This window comes from Hyperolius riggenbachi, chromosome 3, assembly GCF_040937935.1.
Source record: "Hyperolius riggenbachi isolate aHypRig1 chromosome 3, aHypRig1.pri, whole genome shotgun sequence".
NCBI classification, from domain to species: domain Eukaryota; kingdom Metazoa; phylum Chordata; class Amphibia; order Anura; family Hyperoliidae; genus Hyperolius; species Hyperolius riggenbachi.
In genome coordinates this window covers 173839057-173856542 of record NC_090648.1, presented here as the reverse complement: position 1 = coordinate 173856542, position 17486 = coordinate 173839057, and the positions used below count along the sequence as shown (strand labels likewise).

The window sequence follows — 17486 nt, the reverse complement described above, 5'->3', positions numbered from 1 at the left end:
ACTGCAGTGGTATTGCAAACCAAGCAGTTCTAATGTCATTACATGCATTTGCTTGCATAGTTTGGTTTGCACTTAAACTAGTTGCTGATTCCATCTGCAGTCGCTCTGAAGTTAATGACAGTTTAATATGCTTTTGTGTAAACAAACATTGTCTGCTGCAATGGAGGGGCAATCCCTTTCCTGCAGGCTGCATATCATTGTCTGCCTGTTCCTGCTATCAGCCTGTGATTAATTACCATTCACTTGTGTGGGAATCTGCAGGTCTGCTCCCATTGGATGACCTCAGTATAAAGAACTGCTTCCTGCAATGCCTCATGGGCTACCATAGTCTCAGATTCTATCTGTTACTCTGCTCGTGCCCCACCTCGTTCCTGGTCCGTGTGGACTGCGCTGACTCCTGCGAAGGGGTCAGCGAGTCCTCCTAGTTCTGCTCTTGTTCTAGAAGTTGTTACTTGCTTGTCTTGTGTCATATATTGGTTCATCGCCAATATATACGCATACTTGCACGTTTATTATTTTCCTTGTATTCGTGTTACGTTGATACATCAGTGTCGCTGATATATACGTACACGAACTGTTTATATCCTGTGTTCCGTTAGTCAGCGTTCCAGCACGCTGAGCTAGTTATCCTGTTCCTGGTCCTGTTTGTGGATTGCGTTCATCTCTGCGAAGAGATAGCGAATCCTTCTGAGTCCTGTTCCCTGTATTACTCCAGTCTTAGTCAGAGTTCCTGCTTATGTCATATATCGGTTCATTGCCGATATATACATATGTTAGTCAGACGTTACAAATAGTTTCATTGATAGCTGTAATTGTAATACGCTAGGAAATCATACTTATTGTATATTTATCTGTGTTACGTTCATCTATCTTGATCCTGCTATTTCCTGACTATCCTGTCCTGTCTTGGTGAGGCACGCCATTGCTGCTAACGCATTGGCTGCCTCATTCCAGTCTGTTTTATTGTGGACGCTTGCTGTCTGTAAGTAGTGGCTAGTTAAGCAAGCGTTCATTCTGCTTACCTGTCCTGATCTCCTCAGTCCTGGTTTATGCGCTCAGCGCTACTTTGCGCTGAGACGTTATTACGAAAGTGTTGTTTGTGGCTGTTCGGATCTGCACCGGCTCTGTGCACCACAATCTCCTATTGGAGTCAGTCCTCTCCTCCACTAAACTGGGGATATCCTGATTCCTTGTGCTAGTGTATGTACCTCCTTCACGTCAGCTTATGTGTTGCATGCTGACTGTGGAGAATACACCTCCAAGCTTAACATTATGGTAGCCCCATTACCAATCCCCATTGTGGGGGGTGTTCCCTGCAAAAATGACACTGTTTGTTATGGTTCCTGTTCCTTTAAGAAATTTGAGAAACTCAATTCTGAAACAGAAAATGAGTTTTTTTCTGAATGTACCAGGTTCCTGGCCAATCCCGAGCTCCAGGCTACTCCTGTTTCAACGTGGGCCCCCCAGCTAGTTTATGTTTTATTTAAGGGAAGATTGTTTCAGTGGGCCTACGATGTCTTGGATCATACCAATTTAAAAGAGAGACCACTGGAATTTCTAGCGTTTGTGATCCATAACTGGCTGCGCAAAACCGATTTGCCTAGCCCTTTTGATAAGCTCCTGGCAGCTTGTCAATCAGCTGCTCCTTCCACTGCCTACAAAAATAATCAGCAAGCAGATAATTGTTCTGATAACTTTTCTTCTGCTAAGGCAGCAGGGTCTAAAGCCAAACGTAAACGCTCCAAAAGAAAAGCGTTACAATCAGCGGAGTCGTTGCCCTTGGCGACTGCGCATCAGATCTGTAATGAGACTCCGCCAGTAGCAGATAATGAAATTCAGTCACCATTCAGGGGAGTCAAATGGACCTATGAAACTACTAATGAACTTTCATTGCTAGCCAGGGAAAATAAAAGTTCTTGTTTAAATGAATTATCTGAATATGATTATGAAGATATATTACAGAGTATTGAACAGATCAATTTATTCGTGCAGCAAGGGAAATTTGCATACACTACAGTTCAACACTTGCTACAGGTATTGGAGATCCTTAGGAATAAGAAATCGGCCAATCACCTGCTAAATAACCCAATGTATGTTTCTGCCACTAACACATTTGCAAACTCTGATCAGCCGGAATGCTCAGCTGTTAAATATGCATGGGATCCTCCATTTGAGAAAGGAGAGATGGAAGCCCTGGTCTATGAATGGAAGAAAGATGCAAGTTCATTTTGTCAGTTTTACAGTGCAAAAAGTGAATTAGTATTGAATGCATGCATTAAGTCTGCCTATAACCTAATAAAAACTGGTGTGTGTGGGTATGACTTTGTGGCTCCATTGATCGATGTGTGGAAGATGATTTTGGACGATTTTTATGCGATTCAATCAGTTGATACCAGGGAAGACACACTGTCAATTGGAGACTGTCCCACTTCTCCAGTTACTGAGTCCCTGCCATGTCTTGTGAATGTTCCTGTAACTCCACCCTGTACCATGGATAACTCAGTGTTACTTCCCAGTAAAACAGAAGCCACTGATACCTTCTTAACTTTGCCCTGCACAAATTTCTCAGCAGAGAATCCAGAGGTCCTGCTGACTTCTGAGTCCAGCCTAGCCAGTACTCATGAGTCTTTGTTCAGTGAAACAGACATTAGAAAATCTTTGCATGCCTCTGCAAACACTTCTGTAGAATTTACCTGTGTTAATAAAGTTCAACTCCTGTCTGATCCAGCAGATGCCAATAGATGCACTACATTAGTTTCTGAGTCCCAGCAATCCTGTCTAGAAACCTCAGAACCCCAGCATCTGAATTTTCCAATTTTACAATTGAATAGTGCTTCAGATGCACAAACTTTGTGTCTTGATCTTCCTGTCTCTACACCTCGCTCTAGTTTCGTGAATAGCTCAGAGCATCTGCTATGTGAACCTGAAATCGTAGAATTATTACCTTGTTCAGAAAATGTTCCAGTAAATTTGCCCTGTACCATGAATTGTGCAGTAGATCTCTCCAATGAAACTCAGGTCACAGAATCATTATGCTGTCCAGCAGGTGCTTCCATGGTTTTGCCCTGCAATATGGACTGTTCAGTGATCCTGTCCAGTGAAGCTGTGGTCGCAGAGTCTTATGCTTCACCCAGTACTTTGGATACTTCAAACCCTCTAGCAGAGGAGTCTGAGGCACTGCTTACCTCAGTTGGTGTTGCAGTAATATTCACTTGTCTAGCAGCTGTTTTGGAATTACAGTCTGCTCTAATAAAACTTGATGAATTTCTGCCCAGCAAAGCAGAAGCCATTGAAATATTGTCCTCGTCAGCAAGTGTGTTAGATACCTTGCCCTGTACACAGTCTGATTTAACCAATATTGTTGAGTCCCTCTCCAGTGTTGTAACAGCCGAGGAACTCCAGCCCTGTCCTCTGAATGTTTCTGAAGTCTTGCCCTGTAACATGGATAATTCTGACTCGCTGGAAAAAATAGTAGAAATCTCAGAATTTCAGTCCGGGTTAATGAGTGTTTCTGAAACCCAGCCCTGTATCCTGGAAAATTCTGGTTTTCTGCCCGGTGTGGCAGTAGTTCCAGAGTCCCCTTCCTGTCCAGTGAGTTTCTCAGTTTTGCCTAGTTCAGTGGGGATTGCTGCAATATTGACTTGTTTTGCAGCCCTTCATGAGCTCCAATCCAGTGTATTTGATGAGTCTCTGTCTAGTCCAGAAGAAGCTATGGGAACCCTGTCTAGTTCAGTGCATACATCAGAAGATTTGCCCTGTCTTGTAAATGCCCCTGAACATGATTTGTTAATAACCCTGCTGGAATCAGCGACATCTAAGTCTGATCCTGCAGTTTTTAGTGAGAATCCAGTAACTGTGAAGTCTAGTCATGATGAATTTTTTTTGCCCAGTTCTGGTTTCGGTCCTGTCTTGACTGACTTTGAGGTTCGCAGTTCCTTGACATGCCCAGAGGTTTCTCTTGTGCCGGTGTGCCCAGATGTGCTTCGTATGCCAGAGTGCCCAGATGTGTCTGTGTTAGCGTGCTCACGTGCTTCCCTAGTGGAGACATGTTCTGATGTTGCCGGTTGGCCTGCATGCCCGGAGATGGTTCTGGTCCCTAAAAGCCCTGATCTTGATGTTTGTCCTTGTGACCCTGACTCTGGAGTTGCCCTGGGTTCCATAGGGGTTCTTGATAGTTCTCCATGTGAGCCTAAGGGGCGTTCTGACCTGTGGGGATCTCTTTGGAGCTTCCAAGTGTTCTGGGAGATCTCTGAGGAAACTTGTCCTGGTACCTTGGACTGGTTCAACAGTGGGTTTTGTGTTGGTAAGGACAGTTCTGGTGGGCATTGCAAAGGCTTTGGCGTATTTGGACAGTCCTTGGAAGGCGGTGGGTATCGCTCAGAGAGTTTCTTGGGGTTGTTTTCTGGAAGTCGTGGTTCTGATGGGTGTCACACTGAGGCTTGTAGTGCTGACGGGCATGGTTCGGTAGGTTCTGGTTCCAATTGGTCTAGTTTTGGTGAGACTGATTCGGGAATTTGGTTTTGTCGGGCTGATCCGACCTTCATGAATTTTCAGTCAGATCAGTTTGCTGGATTTCCCACTTCTGATTTTTTGGTTTGGGTGGTTCAGGAGAAATATGTCAGTTTTTATAGGCGTCCAGAGGCCGCGTTTAAGGGAGGGGGTACTGTTATGATCGCTTCTGCAGCGTTTACTGCTGACTGCAGTGGTATTGCAAACCAAGCAGTTCTAATGTCATTACATGCATTTGCTTGCATAGTTTGGTTTGCACTTAAACTAGTTGCTGATTCCATCTGCAGTCGCTCTGAAGTTAATGACAGTTTAATATGCTTTTGTGTAAACAAACATTGTCTGCTGCAATGGAGGGGCAATCCCTTTCCTGCAGGCTGCATATCATTGTCTGCCTGTTCCTGCTATCAGCCTGTGATTAATTACCATTCACTTGTGTGGGAATCTGCAGGTCTGCTCCCATTGGATGACCTCAGTATAAAGAACTGCTTCCTGCAATGCCTCATGGGCTACCATAGTCTCAGATTCTATCTGTTACTCTGCTCGTGCCCCACCTCGTTCCTGGTCCGTGTGGACTGCGCTGACTCCTGCGAAGGGGTCAGCGAGTCCTCCTAGTTCTGCTCTTGTTCTAGAAGTTGTTACTTGCTTGTCTTGTGTCATATATTGGTTCATCGCCAATATATACGCATACTTGCACGTTTATTATTTTCCTTGTATTCGTGTTACGTTGATACATCAGTGTCGCTGATATATACGTACACGAACTGTTTATATCCTGTGTTCCGTTAGTCAGCGTTCCAGCACGCTGAGCTAGTTATCCTGTTCCTGGTCCTGTTTGTGGATTGCGTTCATCTCTGCGAAGAGATAGCGAATCCTTCTGAGTCCTGTTCCCTGTATTACTCCAGTCTTAGTCAGAGTTCCTGCTTATGTCATATATCGGTTCATTGCCGATATATACATATGTTAGTCAGACGTTACAAATAGTTTCATTGATAGCTGTAATTGTAATACGCTAGGAAATCATACTTATTGTATATTTATCTGTGTTACGTTCATCTATCTTGATCCTGCTATTTCCTGACTATCCTGTCCTGTCTTGGTGAGGCACGCCATTGCTGCTAACGCATTGGCTGCCTCATTCCAGTCTGTTTTATTGTGGACGCTTGCTGTCACTAAGTAGTGGCTAGTTAAGCAAGCGTTCATTCTGCTTACCTGTCCTGATCTCCTCAGTCCTGGTTTATGCGCTCAGCGCTACTTTGCGCTGAGACGTTATTAGGAAAGTGTTGTTTGTGGCTGTTCGGATCTGCACCGGCTCTGTGCACCACAATCTCCTATTGGAGTCAGTCCTCTCCTCCACTAAACTGGGGATATCCTGATTCCTTGTGCTAGTGTGTGTACCTCCTTCACGTCAGCTTATGTGTTGCATGCTGACTGTGGAGAATACACCTCCAAGCTTAACAGTGGCTATCCCAATGTCTCTGTGTTGGGTAAAGTGGTGCAGAGTTTAATTTGGGGAGATCTGCATTGCTGACACACCACAACTGTGACATGCAGGCAGCACCATCCAGATAATTACTTACAGGACTAAACAAACAACACCCAGGCTGTAAAACATAAGCTTTCTGTTATCACCACCAGGTGCTTGGGTGTGGGCCACTACACATAAGGCCAAAATCACTATTGAATGACTTTGTATGTGGTTTAACATATAGTATTATCTAACTGCACTCCTTCCTTTAAGATTATTTTAACACATTAGTTTGTCATTCAGTTATATTAAGTATTGCTTTTATAAGTGGTTGTTAAAAGTTAAGTTGTAACTATTGCGCTATTCCAGCATGCCCATTGAGGTTGTTTTTCTTTTGTGTATATCCCTAAGGCCCATACACACGTCTGATTTTTTGGAATGACGGGTCGTTTGAACGTCCCGTCGTTCAGTCGTCCGCCCGCTAAATCGGGCGTGTGTACAGACTGTCGTTCGCGTGATAAGACTGAGTTTGAGCGATCCACCGGGCGTGTGTATGGGCCTTTAGTCACTTCCAACTTTACTTTTACAGTATTATCACTGAAAATAAATACAGTATGAATAATTAAAAGGTATGCAAACTTTTGAACAGGGACCATCTCAATATTTACTTAATTGTCATGTTTTCTTAAATGATTGTGTTATATTGAAATGTCTCATAGTTTAATTTGAAACGCTCTAAAAATAAAAGAGAAGTGTTTTGCTTGAGTACTCATATTTTCCTTAACCATTTGGGTGCCATGCACATGTTATTTTCACAGATAACAGTGCTGCAGTGCCATTGATGAATATATGATCACAACCACACTACTTTCTGTCCACATGACTTTGGGCTGAATAGGAATACATAGCACAGGTCCTCTGCTATCTATCCTGTCTTCTAATAATGCCATCTAGTGGGGGAAAACTATATTATCTACTACTTAGCTTTTTTTAATGCTACAATCCTATTACTGTAGCTTGAGCCTAAAAACTATTAGAGCAACACACTTCACTGTATGATATCATGTACAATCTTTAGTTTTTGCGGCACATTGCAATCACATTTTTTGTTTGTTTTCAATGTGCGATCTTTCATTTTTTTTTGCGATTTTCTAAATGCACCAAATTACAAAAGAATTAGAAATCCTTTTTTTGCAGCATTTCCAGTGTAGAGAAAAAAAATGAGAATCAGGAATAGCCCATTGACTTCCATTATAAGCGCAGCAGTATATGATTTCACACTATACGTCAAAATGTGCACAAGGAAATATTGCACATAAATCAAATCAATTTTTTTTAAATTAAACGGCCTCCAGCAAGCCTCTAGTTAAATTGCTGACTAAAAGTTTAAATAATGGTACAATGGTACATTTTTTAATATCTGCCAATATATGAAAACTTATGAGCACAACTTTGTATCTTCTTAGAAACTAAAATAGTTACATAATGAATATTAAGACCAAATTACTGCAGCTAAGGGAGAGGACTAATATACAGTAGGTTTAAGAAGGCAGATGGACAAATGAATTACATTTTAATGATATAGAGTCTAATATTAACACTAGGCATACCTAGGTTTTTTTCTAACTGTGAAAGCAGTACATTTTTGTTCTCAATTTAAAGTACGGCCTGCCAAGTATCTCCCCTATTTCTGCAAGAGTATTCAATTGCACAGAGCAGGATGCAAACTAATACTACACTATTCACTGTTCTGCCAGTAAGGCTGCTCATAAATCAAGGTGAGAAATCTGAAATAATGCTTGTAAAAAACCCTTGCAATACATGGATTTGAAAGGAGGGATTATTTTCTATTAAAGTGGAACTGTATATCTATCACACTTATGTTGTCTACTAATGTTCTGACATCTGTACAGCACCACAGAAAGTTATGGTGCCCTATTGATTATTTGAAATAAACCTGACAGCCTTCCTTTATTTTAAAATCTATCACTGTGGGTGTAAACACACAACTGCAATCCCAATCCTGCTAACCCCTGGCCTTTTAGCAACCGTTGTTGTGGTGAGATCTGACCTAGTTGAAGGTTGCAAATTCTGCCATTGAATAGCAGTAGCATTTCACAAATCCAAGATTAATTATACTCCCCAGTGAAGCAAATCAGCAAAGTGTTTATTGTGCACTACAGACACATATTACAGGAAATGTCTTATATGTGTAGTAATGTGCTACTCTGCATTACCCATAGCTTGGGACAATATAAAACAGACAAACTTAAATGCCACTAAAGTAATCCCATTATAAGAAAACATATTTAAAATAAAAAAATGATCTCAGAATGTATTATTCACGTGAAGAAAATTACAGCACCGTGTCTTGACAAATGCGAATTCACTTTGCTCTTAAACTCAAACATCAGATTAAGGGTGGTTTTCCACCACAAATTTCAAATGCACTGTAATGCTGTCTGATTTTTTTTTTCCTGCAAATCTGCATTAAGTGATTTACCGTATCAAGATGTAGAAGCTTTCCAGAGGCGCCAATAGAATAAAAGTCACTTAAACGAGCTTAAAACCGATGGGGCAGTGGTGGGCCTATCCCATCCATGCAGACAAAGCAAACAAAGGAAGGACTGTGGCATCAACAGTCAAACAACAATTTATTTATACTCCACAGTAAAAATAGGCAACAGAGGTGCTCAGTGTGGTTTTGATGCTGTTAAGCTGTATGCTCCTTTTTGATTGGCCTGATGAAGCGGGATTGAGCCCGTGAAACACGTTGCCTATTTTTACTGTGGAGTATAAATAAATTGTTGTTTGACTGTTGATGCCACAGTCCTTCCTTTGTTTGCTTTGTCTGCATGGATGGGATAGGCCCACCACTGCCCCATCGGTTTTAAGCTCGTTGAAGTGACTTTTATTCTATTGGCGCCTCTGGAAAGCTTCTACATATTGCTAAGTCCACCCTTGGTGGAGGGTTGTACCCATCTTCTTCCCATCTACAGAGAGCGACTTTTAATCCTGAGTGGGGTCAGGTTAATCTCCCCACCTGCCTTCACAGTGGTTTCCTAATGGTAACCCTGGTTTGTGAGTATTAAATTGTTATATTACTCATTATTAATTATCATCTATACAATATCACACTATTGGGCTCTTGGTGTCCCCCCTCCCTTTTACCGTATCAAGGGATTTTTTCAGTGATCAGTCATTTTCACATTGCAACTGTATTTGCGTTTGTGTAAGGAACAAAATGTAAACAGGGAAATTCCAAGCACACTTGCACCATGTTTGCTTTGCATTTGTAACATGAGCACACTCAAAAAAAGCAGCAGGCTGTTTGAGCACTAATGAAAACAAGCTAATGCGATTCAAATTATGTTGCCAGTGTGGTCGTGTTCTGTCGATTAAAATGATACACAAAACATTGCAAAGGCCATACAGTAGAAAACAGCCTAAAGGCAAAATTGTTGCACCCTTTGGCAATGAGAAATTAACACTTGATAAAAACTGTATAATCAATGGCTACATCCAGGTGAGACTGCATGTAAAAATAGCTCTAGAGATACAGGCTGCTTAAAGAGACACTGAAGCGAAAAAAAAATGATGATATTAGGATTTGTATGTGTAGTACAGCTAAAAAAAAAAAACATTAAGATCAGATACATCAGTCTAATTGTTTCCAGTGCAGGAAGAGTTGAGAAACTCCAGTTGTTATCTCTATGCAAAAAAGCTATTAAGCTCTCCGACCAACTTGGTCGTGGAGAGGGCTGTTATCTGACTTTTATTATCTCAACTGTAATTGAACTGTTTACTTTTCCTCTAGCAGAGGAGAGTTTATTACTTCACAGACTGCTCTGAAAGACTCATTTTGAATGCTGAGTGTTGTGTAATCTGGACATATTATAGAGTGATGCAATGTTAGAAAAAAACACTATATACCTGAAAATAAAAATATGAGAATATTTTCTTTGCTGCTAATCTTCTAGTAATTATTCATAGTACACAACCAATTCATTATATCATATATATTTTTTCGCTTCAGTGTCTCTTTAAACAAAAAGCAACATTAAAAACTAACTCCATATTGTTAGTTGGTATAGTTATCCAACCTTCCTGTGATCCAAAGTAATGGTCACATTCAGCTAATGTGAAAGTTGCCAAGCAATGGGTTCTGCTCTATGCAGGGGGTGAAGAGAAACAGGAGTGATGTACCGCGCTGAGCAGGGTAAGTGGGAAGAACAATGCTCTCGACTGTCACTTGGCCAAAGTGATCCACCAGGATGGCTCGCTAACCAATGTGTTGAGAGGGGTCAGGCCTGCAGTATACATGCTGGATTCTTGGAAGAGGCGATCACTATTGGAGTTTCATCTAGTGGGTGCATGGAGTGTTACAATAGAGTGGCTAACCTATTGGAATGAGGACATTTTTATTGTAGTTCCACTTTCTCAACCAGGTAGGTTTAGAAGGAGGATGGGACAGAGCAAAGCATGTCTTGTACAGTAAAAGCTTAAATTGGCATAGTTCTTTAGCCCGGCATGGAGCAGAGTTTGATTTTACTGAAATCTGATCTGGTAAGGAATAATACAAATCCTATTACCGGAAAATAGAATAAGCACAACTTAGCCACCAAATATTTTTGGAAGCAGGACTGTGTTTTAACATCTGCTGCATCTGTGCAAACACAGAATAGAATAATACAAAGGAATTTGACAAAAAAAAGTAATTGTCCTGTCCACTGGACTAAGCAATGTTTCTGCACAAATACGACCTAAAGCATTTATCTACTCTCACAGAAGTCCTAAAACTATATAACAATATCTCAGACAAATTGTTTCACATTATGTTTTTTTACATATTTACTGATCACAGTGATTCAAAGTTCCCTATTTGGGAGTAGCAAAAGTATGTGCACATTTGCTTTTAGTATCAGTTGGGCTACAAAAACAGCAACTAAATGCTTTCAGAAATTGTTAATCAGCCCTCCACATTAGCTAGGAGAAATTTTCGAAAAAGTTGGTCTTGGCTCATGGTGCTCATTGACGAAACCAGACACCCATAGCAGCAAAGCGGCAGCAAAGAGAGCCGTCATTCAGCTCTTCTGGTGCCCAACTCACCGGCGGCTCAGCAATACGTACGCAAAATGTTAGCCCATATTTTTCACTCATCTAACTTAGGCCCTCCATTGGAGGTTGAACTGCACACTTGTCCGGCAGTTCAAACTCTTGGCCAAAAGCGTCTTCTGGCTGCAGTTAAATGCAGCTGAACGGCAGAATATATAACACCATGTGTCTCATTGTTTGACATGAGGTGGAGTAACAATGTCTGAGGATGGCAACCGCTGTGCTCAGACAATGGGGACCATCTTCAAATGTCTGTGCTGAGTGCTACTAAGCACCCGGCCGATGCAGGGGGGCAGCCGGCTTGGCGAATTTGTCACCTTCAGCTTCCCCGTTGAAAATAAAATAATTATTTTATTTTAGGACATAACGCAGACATATTAAAAATTCAAAAGGGTTAAAAAAAATCAAGTACCATTGTGTATATCAACCACACAAATCAACGTGTCCCATACATGTGAATCACCACCTACACTCAATTCAATTCACAGTCTCAACAGTTCTCAAATCAATGAAATCAAACCAATGACATTCCATTTATATATTTACTATCATAACAAGTTACTTACGAAAACACCAAATTATAACTGTAATTTACAATCATCCACATCAGCACATCTTACAAGGCAAGTTTTCATTTATAAAGGAGAAAAAAAAATTCAGCATGCACATGTGCAACTGTGCAACATACAAGTTGAGGTTACAGATAGGATCGTTCCAGCACCATGCTATCCGTACATGCAGCTAGGTACACTGATGCCAGTAAAAACAATATTATGATCCTATTCTTCTGTTCAACGTGAAAACGGAAGAACTTGCTAACCAAAAATCAAATTAGCCTAACTGAATTTCTAGAAAATCTCAATAATACGCATGTAGTTTATTTTGAGTGCCGAGAAATTTGTCCTCCTTCAAATAGGCTCTGATGCTGAATTGCCACTTTCCCCCCCACTGCAATAACTATGACATGGAGGTTGATGCCTTTATTTAAAGAAAAGTACTAAGTGGACAAGCTGTATTTTAGTTCAGCGAGACTGACAGAATTCTGTGACTGAGACTGACAGAATTCCATGAAAGGCATCAATCTTACCTGTGTGGGTTTTTGTTGTATCACATTTCTACATTCATGGTAACTAGCAGTGTATTAGGCGGTTGTTGGTGAATATTCTGCTTATTTAAGTCTGCTGTATCCCGAAGGAAGCTAGCAGCGTTTCTAAAGGTATTTTATTTAAAGTCCAGATATTATCATGAGAGTTTGTACCTGTTGGGAAGGGTAAAGGTTGCCAATTTCTGGACTCACTGGCTGTGCCCAAATTCAATGCATTGCTTTGCCGGTATCCACTGTCTGCTAAGCTGGTCCAGGGTAGGATCATAAACCAGTTTCATCAAGGTGTTGTCTGTGACTTGCCTTTTTCTTGCACAGATTTAATAGTGTCCATAACAACCACAATATACTGCCTGCTGGCTTAATAGTGATCACAGGATTGTTGTATAACATATATATTTCTGCTAGTTTTAATAGTGAAACATTGTGCAGCATTTTCTTTTGTTAGATGGATGATGATATACTGTAACTTGCAGGGTGAATCTATTACTGTGGTTGTTTAGAGAATTATCCTGGTGCTGGAGTGAAACTGCTGATTTGTTTCTGGTACAGGAGTGTGTAGCTAGGAAAAGCTTTTCAGTCTGGGTCTCCTGAAAAATTCCTCGATATCGGAGAAGAGTTGTATGATGCATTTTAGCAGTTGCTTTTCTTAAATCTTACACTTTTATGGCCACTTCTATCTCCCCCCTTATTCCTTTATCCTAACTTCACTTCTGGTAGGTTATTTATGACTAATTAGGCTAATATCCCTTAGTTAAGTGGTAGAACCTTCACCTTCTTTTTCTGTAATATGGTTAGTGAACATAATAAATGACAGAACTCAACCCTTGTGATGCTACAAGCTACAATCATTACACACACTCTTGTAGTGGTAGAGCCTTCTTGTTCTATTTCACTGTTTATCTGTTGCAATTTAGCCCCCCCCCCCCCCCCCCCCATTTAAACAGAGAGGGAGAACATTTTCCTACAGCCAATTCCAAAGCAATATTGTTAGTTCCTATAATACATTTCCAAGCAGCTAGGAAAACACCAACTCGGCTGCAACCATGACACATTCTCTTGCGTTTTTTATGTTAACATTTAAAACATTATTGCTGACAAATCAATTGTACCTACTAAATGTTCATGCTCACAGTCAGAGAAAGATTTTAATTAATTTAACAGATTATGTATGGGTTAAACTGAAACTTTACGCAAGCAGGCAAAATGCACGAAGGTTAACCTGCACAATTTAGTTAAAGAAAATTCTCCAGTTTTAACAAATGAAACCTGTAGAGAGGGAATATGGATCCTAGCATCTTTACTACTCGGTTAAAAAAAATGCAGCTTACCTGGCTATAAGGCTGATCCTTTACCTTTCATACTTTCTCAATCTGAAACAGGCTGAAGACATGTAAACAAAATAAAGGCCAAAAAATGCTAAGGCTATAATATGTAACAGGCTGGGAGAAGAGCAAAAATGTTAGTTTAATCTGCTGAAAGTGTATTTGAAGTGTTTCACATAATTTAGCCTTAAAAAATAAAAAAAAATCATCATAAGTAGATAAAAAAAAAGTTATTTGTAATTTATCACCCTGCTGTGACAATCTTGTTTTAAATTAATGGTCCAGTGTCAATTTACAACATGACTGATGCATCAATTGTAATTCTTTCTGCATGGGCATATTAAACTTAAAGTGGACCCAAATTAAAAATACAAGATTTCAGAAATAAAATCTATTTTCTAAATTATAATAATAAATAGCAGCCTTTTTTCAGCTGCATGATGACAAATATAAAATATTTTACATTTATTTTACATTTATTGGAGGAACCCCTCCCTTCCTTTCAAATTGCTGGGACAAAATCCGGCAAACTGGTGGAGTAGGTGGTGTCCGGCAATGGAGGAATTGCTAATGGCTGCCCCCAGTATAACCCTAGTTATGAAAAGAGAAGGGTGAAAAGCATGCACTGAAATGCTAGGTTTGAAGGAGTGTTTATTTATCTTTGTATGTGTCAGAGTGGTGCAACTAAATATTTTTAATTAAAAAAAATGTTTGGTTTGGGTCCGCTTTAAGAGCAATGCATGAGGAGTTCTAGTTTCTTTCATTTCTCTCATAATTGCACCCAGACAATTATGGGCGTTACTTACAAAATATAAAGTTTTGTAATTTGCTGTTCCAAATTCAGTAAAAAGTAGGCTTCAACATTCATTAAGCACAGCAACGAATGTTATCTTAATACATACAATCCAAATCAAATTCAAAATGTTACATTATAACAATATCCATAACTACTAATTTGAAATGTAAAAGTCTTCTTCTGACTCGTGAGTGGTTCTCCAAGGAGAACTCCTTTGAAAGGGGAATTGAGAAGCACATAATCGATTTAAGCATTGAACGCGCACATTTGTTTGGCTGGTCAGTGTTATGTGATCGATCAGTCGATCTCCTGATAAGCTAATGATGTGCTACTCCATGGATCCTCAGAGAATATCTTATCATCTCTACTTCTGGCTTTGAATGTTGTAGTAAAATTCTTAATAATTCAAGCAATTAAAAAGTGAAATTTAAAACATTGGCCACGTTTTGCCACTTAATTCAAAAAAGGTACTCAAATGTCAAGCCCTTTGGCATGCATTATATTTCTGATCAGCAAAAAAAATCTAAATCAAACATTGGAATAAAAAACAAAAATAAAATGACCAGAAGCATTATTACTACAATACAGATCCCCAGGACCATGGTGGGAGCGTGAGAGTGAAATTAAATGTTGCATTTACAAGTACATTCTTTTTGGAAATTTTGTGGTTTATGCAACTCACTGTATTTTCCGTTGATACAATGAGAAAGTAGAAAATGTGACATGATGAGGCAGAAAAGTAATAAGCAATGGCGCCCTTTCTAACACTAAACTCCAAGGTTTAAAGTCCTAGCAAGATCCTGAATAGCAAAATATTAGGAGGCACCCAGAACAATCAAAAGTGTCTTAGTATTGAAACGTATTTCTTAAAATCGCAGGATAAAATAAGATATAAATAAATCAATAAATAAACTGGTCCTACCTTAACTATTTCTGCCGCCCGGACATGGAGCTCACGTCCGGGCGGCTGCTCTGATGCGGTGGCGCGCTTTGGCGCGCTCCCGCCCACGATCGCGGGCTCGCCCCCGCCTCCTCGTGGTCTCCCCCGGTAGCCCTGGGATCAGTGAAAGGGAACATGGTTCCCGATCACCGATCCCTTACCCCCACAGAAAAACCAAAGCGCTCACCTGTGAGGCTTCAGTTCTTCTGCCCGGACAGATTTCCGCATCCCCCTTGTACTTCCGCTTAGCGAGAAGTACAAGGAGGGAAACCAAAAATGAAGGTGGCCAAATAGTAGAACTACATCTACACATTATTTTCATTACAATTTACACATATAAAAACATTAAAAATTAATTGTTTATGTCCCACACCAAAATATTCCCCAAATAAAATTTTTAATGGGAAAAAAAAATTACAATTAAAAAAAAAAAGACATAAATAGTTACCTAAGGGTCTGAACTTTTTAAATATGCTTTTGAAAGGGGTATACTACAAACATTTTTTAAAATATAAGCTTGTAAATAGTGATGGGCGCAAAACGGAAACAATGCACCTTTATTTCCAAATAAAATATTGGCGCCATACATTGTGATAGGGACAAAATTTAAATGGTATAATAACCGAGACATACGGGCAAATAAAATACATAGGTTTTAATTATGGTAGCATGGATTATTTTAAAGCTATAATGGCCGAAAACTGAGAAATAATGAATTTTTTTCCATTTTTTTCTTATTAATCCTGTTAAAATGCATTTACGGTAAAGTGGCTTTTAGCAAAATGTACCACCCACAGAAAGCCTAATTAGTGGCGGAAAAAACATGATATAGATCAATAAATTGTGATAAGTAGTGATAAAGTTATTAGCGAATGAATGGGAGGTGAAAATTGCTCCGATGCATAAGGTGAAAAATTCCCGCGGGCTGAAATGGTTAATGAGTAGACCTTGGTAAAAATAAGTGACATTTATTGAGCACTAAAAAGACAACGCGATTCATGGCTTAAGCTGCTTCCTCAGGTCGTATACAGTGCCTTAGAATGCACTTTCTCCACTGGAGAAAGTGCGTTCCAAGGCACTGTATACGACCTGAGGAAGCGGCTTAAGCCGTGAAACGCATTATCTATTTAGTGCTCAATAAATGTCACTTATTTTTACCAAGGCCTACCCATTAAGGTAGGACCTGTTTATTTATTTATTTATATCTTATTTTATCCTGCGATTTTAAGAAAGAGTTTTCAATACTAAGACACTTTTGATTGCTCTGGGTGCCTCCTAATATTTTGCTATTCAAGTTTTACCCTGTTTTCGGGGTGTAAACCACACAGGGTGGTTCTTTTTAAGGAGCTGCGACCTTCACCTAACAGCAACAAGGCCGAGTGGAGACGGTACTTCTCCATACGCTATCTCTGAGTGGTTGCCTCTTGTCTGCAACCTTGCTTTGCGAGTATATTTCTACAGCTCATAAATACCACGCTCCGAATATTAAACATAATACACTAGAGTGGGCATCCGGTCTTCTCTTGTTTCTTTTGTTTTTCTACTAGCAAGTTCCTGCCTGCCTGAAAACTACATATGTCCGTTTATATGTTCCCTGTAACCAATACAATTTGTTTCCCGCACCCCAGAAATGTACTAGCTTTTGATAAAGTGTGCAAATGAGCGCTTCCATGACTGCCATAAGGACACAAGCTGCAAACATCATTAATGTAGGGACTCTCTCATAAGTGTATAAATAACCCTTAGCTACTCTCTAATTTGCTATCACTACTGTTGTTGTCCTTACAATAGCAACGGTATTCATTAAACAATAGGGAAACAACAAGATTGTACTTTGGCATGTAATGACCATAGTGTGAACCGTACTGGGCACGTACGGGAGGAAAAGAAGACAGAGCATTGGCTTAATGCTACCCAGAGATAACAAGGAAGGAGAATCAACCTAACTGAATGCCCATAAACTTGCAATCTCCTTTAGATATTTAAATTCTTTGTTTTTCTTAAATCATAATTTCCAGCTGATTTATCTTTAAATGACTTATAAATTAACTTAGCTTCAACTGAACTGTGGACTGCTGTATAAATAAAACATTTTTAATATTATTTCATTGCAAACACAGCAAACAGGCAAAGCTTTTGAGGTGCAAACTTAGAATCTGAGCAGCCAAATATGACTTAATGCAGCACAAAAATGCACAAAAAGCAAACCACTGAGGGGTGATGGAGGCAAGTTA

At 39.9% G+C, this 17486-nt stretch overlaps 1 protein-coding gene across 18 annotated transcripts in view; it reads right to left on the bottom strand.

Moving 5' to 3' along the window:
* Window positions 1-17486, bottom strand: part of PPIP5K1 (diphosphoinositol pentakisphosphate kinase 1) — a 508717-nt gene that overhangs the window by 274504 nt on the left and 216727 nt on the right. The window lies entirely within an intron of this gene.